We start from the raw sequence: 9,281 nt of genomic DNA on the forward strand, positions 1-9,281 counted from the left end.
ACAATGATAGAAAGAATGGCCAATAGTGCAAATGAGGTACCTAGGAAGATTATGAAATGGGGTTCATGGAGGGATAAATGTCAAAAATTTTATGCAGATGGGTTGTCATATGATCAAGTGAAAAAAAGGGCATACTTAAAGGTGACATATGTTCTCTTTTCACCGATCCTATTAATAGTAAAATCCTAGAAGAGAATACGTTTTGGTTTTCTATACATTGGTGTGTTCATGCAAGGCTGAAAGAAGCTTTTCAGATAGGTGGTATATGGTCTTTGACCAACCAGCTTGTAATAATTGGGAGGTGCCTCTATATTTTTTGAGAAAGTTATATTGTGAGTTTATCCTTGGCAAGAAGCCAAATTAATTTGACATCTGACAGTTTCAGGGTAAAGGGAGAGGCTCTGTGTAGGATAGACCTAGGGCCCATAGGGTGGTACAACCACAACATAGGAGGTGTACAACTCCTAAACCCATGGTTCATGTCAATGTCCCTATATTCTTGAAAGAGTCTATGGAGTTACAACCTCTTCAAGCAACTGCATCATTGACTGATGTCATTGTTTAGCATGACACACAGTTGGTCAGAGTAGAGGATGTACCAACACCTACGACACCTCCTTCATCAGTGATACCTCCTTCATCAACGTCACCTCATGCATCATTTGGCATGGGCCAACTTATTCAGCATATGTGAGCCACCTACCAAGGTGTATGTTTTGGTGCAGATAATGATGTGAATGAGGATGGTTCGACATCTCATCCATGTACATGTTGCAGAGTAGATGCCATGCTTGCACTACAGAGGATATGGCCCTCACTGACTACCTGATGAGTATGTTGTTCTCTCATGATCAGGCAAAGGTGCATTTAATTCTATTTATGGCATGTTATCAATTAAGTGAATAAATCATAAAAAAAATGAAATTTTATTTTTAGAACAATTTAAAGTGACATATAAATAAAATGGATTGCAGGGTGTAGCATGTGGTGGGAGTACACCACATACTTTTTAGTTGACTCCACGGTCACAAGTAGTTTCGCCACCGGAGGTAAATATTTGTAAATTTGTTAAAAATATAATAATACATTGGTTTCAAAATATCTTTTGTTAATATATATGTATCATTACTTGGTGTTTTAGAGGGCTTATTAGGGGCTGAGATGTTCCAACTTGATGATATAATGCTTTTGGCCTTTGACTTTGGCCTAGATAGCTTTGCGATACCATTTAGATTTAGATATTTTTGACTTAGGTGATATATTAAATACATGCTCTTTTCCCTTATGTTAATTTTTTTCTATTAGTTTACCCCACCTGCCTCGAGGACATCTTGTGTGAGAAAGCCATTCTCCAACACTCCGAGGTAGAAAAAGATATCCTCCCAGACACCCAAATGATATAAGGTAATTCAGTACAATTTAAATTCATTTGTTGAAATGTATTATGATTAAACATGTATATGTAGATATTGATAAATGCACTTAATTTGTTTGTTCTATATACATAAACAAATGGGGTTTATGAAATTAATGAATGCATCTGATGTTGATGAGGTTCAGCAGAGGGAAGAGGTAATATCTTCATATTCACTTTGGATTGCATTCTTGCTTGTTTGAAATATCTAAATCCTTTTATGTCTATATCATATGTTATCATTTTTCATACAGGAAATGGTAATAGGTGCATCAGATTCGACTCTGCCTCCTAAGGTTACAGGAGAACTATTTGAGGCTCCGATGTGCATTTGTTATACATATGTTAAACATATTTGTTTAGAAATAAGTACACTCATGTTTAGTTTTTTTAATCTAGTTTGTCAACAACTTTGGGTTATTAACTTGTATTAATTGTCTTTAACCTATTACAACCCCCTTCGAAACTTACTACCGATGCTCTACCATTCCATTTCGTTAGAAGTCCTACACATCAAACATGGGGTCCAACACGACAGAGGGAAGATGTATGCCTATCTTAGATCAACTCCTTTTCACTAGGTGCACAACGGAGTTGAAACCCTCTTGTTAACTCATTTTGGATCACTTACCATGGATATAGGAAATGATCATAATTGATTCATCTGTGACTTTGCCTCCTACGACCATAGGACATCCATTTGAGGCTCTGGTATGCTTTTGTTTTTTAGTCTATTAATTTTTAGTTTTTTTCTATTTTTTGACATATATGTTATTAACTTGTATTAATGTTGTTTTACTAGTTATAGTCCCCTTCAGGACTTCCCACATATCCTTAGCCTCACCCAATTTCAGAAGAAAGAGATGAGGTAATCAACATTTCAAATTCAAACAATTTAGAGTTCAGTATTTAGTTATTTTGATGTTATATTGAGAAAATATATCTGATTCAACATTTGAATTGTCCTTGTGTAGCTACCTAAAGAGCCACGTACTGCTTTGAAGAGGCTCGATTTTGATGATCCGCCATAGTCATAGATACCGATAGAGATATATAGTTCTAGTTGTACTCATTGAAGGACCAATGTTTGTATATATTCGAATTTTTTATATGTATATATCGACTTTAACAGACATGGCACATGCCACATTTTTGTAACTATTATTGATTTGACATCTATGGTATTTTTTGATATGTACAAGATTATTGTTCATTTTGATATATATGAAACTTGATATTCAATCCAATTTATTCATTGTGTGCAAATATTTAATCCTGTAGGATTTTGCCAAGATCAAGGGCACAATGAAAAGCATAAAAAGAGATAATAGAATGACAAGAACAAACTGTATTCTCATTAATATGCAAATGATCAACTGGATTAACCAATACAATGAATATAGGTCTGCTTATATAGGCAAGGCCATATGGATGTTTGAGCACACAAATATGACATGTGGCTCAATGAGAAACAAGGGTAGGTAAGAAATACTAGGGGTAGGTAGGAGAAATAATATAGTATTCCACAAGAGGTGGATGACCCACCGAATGTGGAGTGTAATAGCAAAATAAGACCACAAAATGTGGAATTTCTCCTACAAGCTCTATCCCTATGTGCACACTTCCCTAAGTGTCTCAAATCCAAACTACGAAGAGATGCATTATACTAAGTTAACTTAAGTAAAGTGTAATAATATCCAAAATGAATGTTTATTTACACCAACACCCCCCCTTAAGTGCAACTTAGGGGAATGAAGACTTAAGTCAACAATGCAAGATGGGTCCCGGCTACTAGGCCATGATAGGTACCCATGTACAATATGCAAATGCAAGCAAAACTATGCAATGCAATCTCTCACAAACGGAGAAAGGGAGAAAACCCAGTGGGAAAAAACTCCCCCCAAAAGAGAGATGAATGTACAAAAGACTCTCAAAGAAGAAGGACAAAACCTCAAAGAGGAAAAAGTCCCCCCCATAAGAGAGGAAGGAGAAGTCAGCTGACCCCCCCTAATGACACATCCCGCACCCCCAAGAGAGCTCGCAACTGCTGGAACTTACTCTCGGTGAAAGGTTTGGTGAATATGTCAGCAACCTGCTCTACTGTAGGACAATACTGCAAATCAATGACCTGCTCCTCGATGAGCTCTCGGATATAGTGCATATGGATCTCGATGTGTTTGGTCCGCTAGTGCTGGACCGGGTTCTTTGAGATTGCAATAACACTCTGATTGTCGCAATGTAGAACTGTCGGGCATGGAGTGGTGAATCCAAACTCTGTGAGAATCTGCTGGAGCCAAATGGTCTCAGTCGCTGCATTAATAGTGCCTCGATACTCAGCCTCAGTCGAAGAGAGAGCAATAGCATGTTGCTTCTTGCTCTGCCAACAAATGGGGCCTGAACCAAGGTGAAAACTATAACCAGAAGTAGACTTACGATCAACAAGATCGCCAGCCCAATCGGAGTCTGTGTAACCAACCAAGCGAAGTCCTGTGCCTGCTGCATAGTGAATCCCATGGTGATGTGTACCCTAGATGTAATGAAGGATGCATTTGGTCGCTTTCCAATGAAGCTCATGTGGTTCCTGCATGAAGCAAGAAACCATGCCAATTGCAAATGAAATATCAGGGCGTGTATGAGTCAAGTAGATGAGACTACCCACAAGCTGATGATACAAAGTGGCATCAATTGGCAGAGAAGAACACTAAGCCTCAAGCTTGACTCCTGAAAGAAAGGGAGTCGGGGCAGGCTTACAATCAGCCATATGAAAGCGTGCAAGTAGATCAAGAGCATACTTGGGCTGCGATAGTGTAATCCTGGAAGGTGACTGTGAAATCTCTATCCCGAGAAAGTAGTGCAAAAGACCCAAGTCAGTCATAGCAAATCTGTCATGCAAAGTAGATTTGACCCTGCTAATGATGGATGAAGTACTCCCTGTAATGATCAAGTCATCAACATAGAGCACAAGTATTAAGTGAGAGTCATCCTGTCGCAAAATGTAGACATTCGGATCAGAATGACACCTGGTGAAACCTGAGGAGAGAAGAAAGGAATCCATCTTGGCGTACCAAGCCCTGAGGGCTTGCTTAAGGCCATAGAGAGATTTCCTTAGTCTGCAAACCAAGGAAGTATCCTAGATGAAACCCTGTGGCTGCTCCATATAAATCTCCTCATCAAGGTCACCATGAAGAAAAGCACTCTTCACATCCATCTGATGTACAACCCAACCATGAGCTACAACAATAGTAAGTGTCAAACGAATGGAGTTCATCTTGGCTACGGGTGCAAAGGTCTCAGTATAGTCAACACCTGCAACCTGAGAGAAACCTTTCGCAACAAGCCGAGCCTTATACTTATCCACACTACCATCCGCTACAAACTTGGTCCGACAGATCCACTTACATCGAACCATCTTTCTCCCCTTAGGGAGATGGACTAAATCCCATGTGTTGTTCCTCATCAAGGAACTATACTCTTCCTCCATAGCTTGGTCCCACTCAGGAACCCCTGATGCTTCCCTAAATGTCTGTGGATCGGAAGCGGTGGCAATGAATGCATGTGGAAGATCCTGATGTTGTGATCGAGTTCTTCGTGTTTCTGAAGGATCCCCAACAAGAGAACCCATGGACTCAAGTGTGTGTCAAGCCCAACAAGGTCTAGGTGGAGGTGGAGAACGAGGCTCCTCAACTGCAAGTGGATCCTGCGGAGGTGTAACCCTGCGAGTCGGAGTTGAAGGAGTCTCATCATCTGAATCACTAACATCACTATCCACAATGGAGGAAGGTGGAGGAGGTAGAGAGGCTAAGCTAGGAGAGCTTTCCTCAAAGTGAACACTCCTCTCAATGAACACCTCATGTGTCTCTGGATCCATCAATCTGTATGCCTTAACACCCTTAGGATATCCAACAAATATGCAAGGCCGACTCTGCGGTTCCAATGCCTTGCATTTCTGCGGAGATATGCGAGCCCATGCTGGACACCAAAAGACTCTAAAATGTCTCACAATCGGTTTCCTACCAGCCCAAGCCTCAAAAGGAGTAATACCTTGCAAAGATTTGTGAGGAACCCGATTCTGGATGTGTGTGGCACAACTAATAGCCTCTGCCCAAAAGGCGGGATCAAGAGAACATGCATGTATCATACAACTAGCCATTTCTTTGAGAGTTCTATTCTTGCGTTCTACAACCTTGTTCTGCTGTGGAGTGTATGCGACAGAATGCTGAAGATCTATCCCCTCAAATGTACAAAAATCCTCAAGTCTTTTGTTCACATATTCCCTTCCATTATCTGTGCGAAGAATCTTGACCACTTTCCCTGATTGCTTCTCCACACGAGTCTTGAAGTCCTGAAATCTGTCAAATACTTCACTCTTATCAATGAGAAAGTAGACCCAAGTGAAGCGGGAGTAGTCATCAATGAAGGTGAGAACATAGCGGGCCTTACTAAATGAAGGTGCTGGAAATGGACCTGCTACATCACTGTGAACAAGTTGAAGAACTTCCAAAGCTCTCCAAGCTATCCCCTTATAAAACTTCTCTTCGGGATGCTTGCCCATGGAACAACCTGAACATACACCCTCTGAAAAACTGATTCGAGGTAGACCTGTGACCATGTCTTTAGTGCTTAGCTGTTGAAGATAGCGGTAGTTGAGGTGACCAAACCGCTCATGCCGTAGCTTACTTTCTGAATTTGAATGAGTAAGCAAGGCCCTAGAAGGTGAACTTGGCACAAAGTGGGAGAATGAATAAAGCCTTGAGTTGTCATTGACTTTTCCCACTGCTACCAAGGCATCATCATCAAGTTCCTTTACCACAACTGAATCTGGTGTAAACTCAACCTTTTTCCCATTCCCATAGTGAGTGATTTGGTAGATGGAGAGAAGGTTGGTAGACAAGTTAGGAACATAGAGAACATTCTGAAATGTTCTATCATCCATGTCAACTGAACCTTTCCCTTCAACCTCTACTTGTGTATCATCACCTATGTAAATGTGAGGTACCTTAGATGGCTCCAATGAAGAAAACTGCTCCTTTGTAGAACCCATGTGATATGAGGCACCCGAGTCAAGTATCCATTGTTGTGAAGAACCTGTTGTAGCCACAAATGCTTGCCCTTTCCCCTTAGACTGTGAGGAAGAGGAAGGAGATGAATCCTTCTTTGTGTAGGTGGATGGCAAGTTGATGTTGTTTTTCTTGAGAAGATTAGTTAACTCATCAACTTGCTTTGCGTGGCATCGATGCTCATCGTGACCATACTTCTTGCAATATGCACAAGTTGGTTTATCCTTCTTAGGTGGTGTCCCCTTCTTGGAAGAGGATGAAAAATCGCCTTGTGATGGAGAGGATGATTGTCCTTTTTCCTGGTGTGGCTTAGACTTAGAGTGCTTCTTCTTGTTGTTGAAATCTTTGCCTTGACTTCCTTGATTCCCTTGATTAGCCACCAAAGCCTTGGACTTTGAAGACTTGAGAAGCCCCATGTTCAACAACTTAGATTGTTCCAATATCAACATTTCTGTGAAAGCATCAAATGAAGGCATAACATAGGAACTCCCCATTGTCAAACGATGAGTTTGGAAGCTAGACACAAATGCTGCATATTCTGGTGCAAGCTTGTCCAACAAGTTGAATATCAACTGAGCATCCTTTTTGTCAATTCCACAATCCTTAAGCTTTGCTCTTAACTCATTTGCTTTGGTAACATAATCTTGGATTGTATCAAAACTCTTGGGATCCAAGTTGGTGAGCTCATTGTCAATCTGATAGCCTCTGATTTCATCAACTTGACCATACAATTTATGAAACATATCCCAAGCCTCTTTGATTGTTTTACACTTCTCAATGTGAAAAATGAGGTCATCTGATACATACTTGCGCAAAGTTCCAAGAGCCATGCAATTCTAATTAACCATTTGGATCAACCTTAGGATCAGGTGGTGCTGTTATTGTTCCATCTATGTAATGTGTGAGACCCTTTTCCATTAATTTACTCCATACTTTAATTTTCCATGATGCATAATTATGTGGAGTTAAAGATGGAAATTTATTAGGACTCATTGCAACAAAAATGGAAAGAGCAAAAAGAGAGGCATAATCACACAAGACACCCCCCCAAATTCACTCAATCAAAGAACCCCCCCCAAAAGTGATGATTTTGACACTTTATAATTAGTGTGTATACAATGGGCCACTTGCAAAAGATGGCAAAGTGGACTTCTGATTACAATTTTACAACTACCTCAATAAGACCAAAAGAGACTCAAACTAATAATGCAAGAGATCTAACTAAGATCCAAGCAATTTACAAGTACCTAATAGGCCAAATAAGACCAATATCTAAAAGTGCAATTTCCACTCAAAATCTTTGAAATCTGATCATAGATTATGAAAGTAGACGAAAAAATATGCACTTTCAAAAAAAATGGCACCTGAAAAGGAGGTCGTATGAGCTCAAACGAGACCTTTGAAGTTGCAGAATTGAGGATTGGACAGGTATAGCTAAGAGAATCCAAAAATTTTGAAAAACCTATGCACCAAAATCAGAAAATAACCACACCACTGTGAAGATCACAAAATTTTAGCCCATTTCAAAAAAAATTGCACCAAAAAAGGAGCAAAAATGAGCAAGAGATGGCCTTTCAAAGTTGGACTACAAAATTGAAAAGCTCAATGGAGAGGGGTTAAAAAGTTTCAAAAAATGTTGATGTGGCGTTGACGTCAGCAATTCACTGTCTTAAATTTGACGACCGTATGACCGTTGCGAAGACTTCGCCTCCCTGTTGACTGGGCGTCCGTACTGTAGGGACTGCTGACTGGGCAGATGTTTCGGCGTACAGTCTGATGACGTGGTGGTCTGACAGTTGCTCTGCGTGGTGGGTGACGTGGCATACGGACTGCTGTGTGTGAGCCGCCTGGCGGGGTCCTGGTAGCCAATTGGGCCCCACGTGGCGGTGTTTGGATCCGCCTGTTTAGAGGTACATGGCGGCCGATGGTGGTGGCTGGAGGCTGCCGGAGGTCCTGGGCGGCGACGGTGGCTGGGTCTCGGTCGGCAGGAGGAGACTTGGGCGTCGGTGACTGAGGGGGCCGGCAGGAGTTTGGGTTGTCGGCGGTGAGACTGGTCGGCGCGAGTCCCAGCGACATGGTACACGGCGACGACCGGTACACTTCGACAGTTTCGACAACAGGGTACAACCTGCAACACCTGCAACATGCAGGTGCAAAGGGCACTGGGGGGTCTGTGGACCCCCCCAAATTTTATTTATTTATTTATTTTTTTTCGATTTTTTTTAATTTGATTTTTTTTGATCGCCCTTTTTGATTTTTCGAATTTTTTTTTGAAAAATAATTTTTTGAATTTTTTTTTCGAAATCCGTACGATAATAGCCAAAATGGGGAAAAAAAAATTTCTCACCAAAATAGGTCGACTTGATAGTCAAAATTTATGGAAACGGCCTCCCAGATTCAACGGTGATGTCCAAATCGCTGTACGACGCCCCCAAAAAATGAAGATCCCCAAATCCGAAAATAGAAGCCTCCAAAGTGTCTCCAAAAAACTAATCAATGAAGCCCCAATAGCTCTGATACCATGTAGGATTTTGCCAAGATCAAGGGCACAATGAAAAGCATAAAAAGAGACAATAGAATGACAAGAACAAACTGTATTCTCATCAATATGCAAATGATCAATTGGATTAACCAATACAATGAATATAGGCCTACTTATATAGGCAAGGCCATATGGATGTATGAGCACACAAATGTGACATGTAGCTCAATGAGAAACAAGGGTAGGTAAGAAATACTAGGGGTAGGTAGGAGAAATAATATAATATTCCACAAAAGGTGGATGACCCACCAAATGTGGAGTGTAACAG

The sequence above is a fragment of the Cryptomeria japonica genome, chromosome 3 (genome assembly GCF_030272615.1).
Source record: "Cryptomeria japonica chromosome 3, Sugi_1.0, whole genome shotgun sequence".
NCBI lineage: Eukaryota > Viridiplantae > Streptophyta > Pinopsida > Cupressales > Cupressaceae > Cryptomeria > Cryptomeria japonica.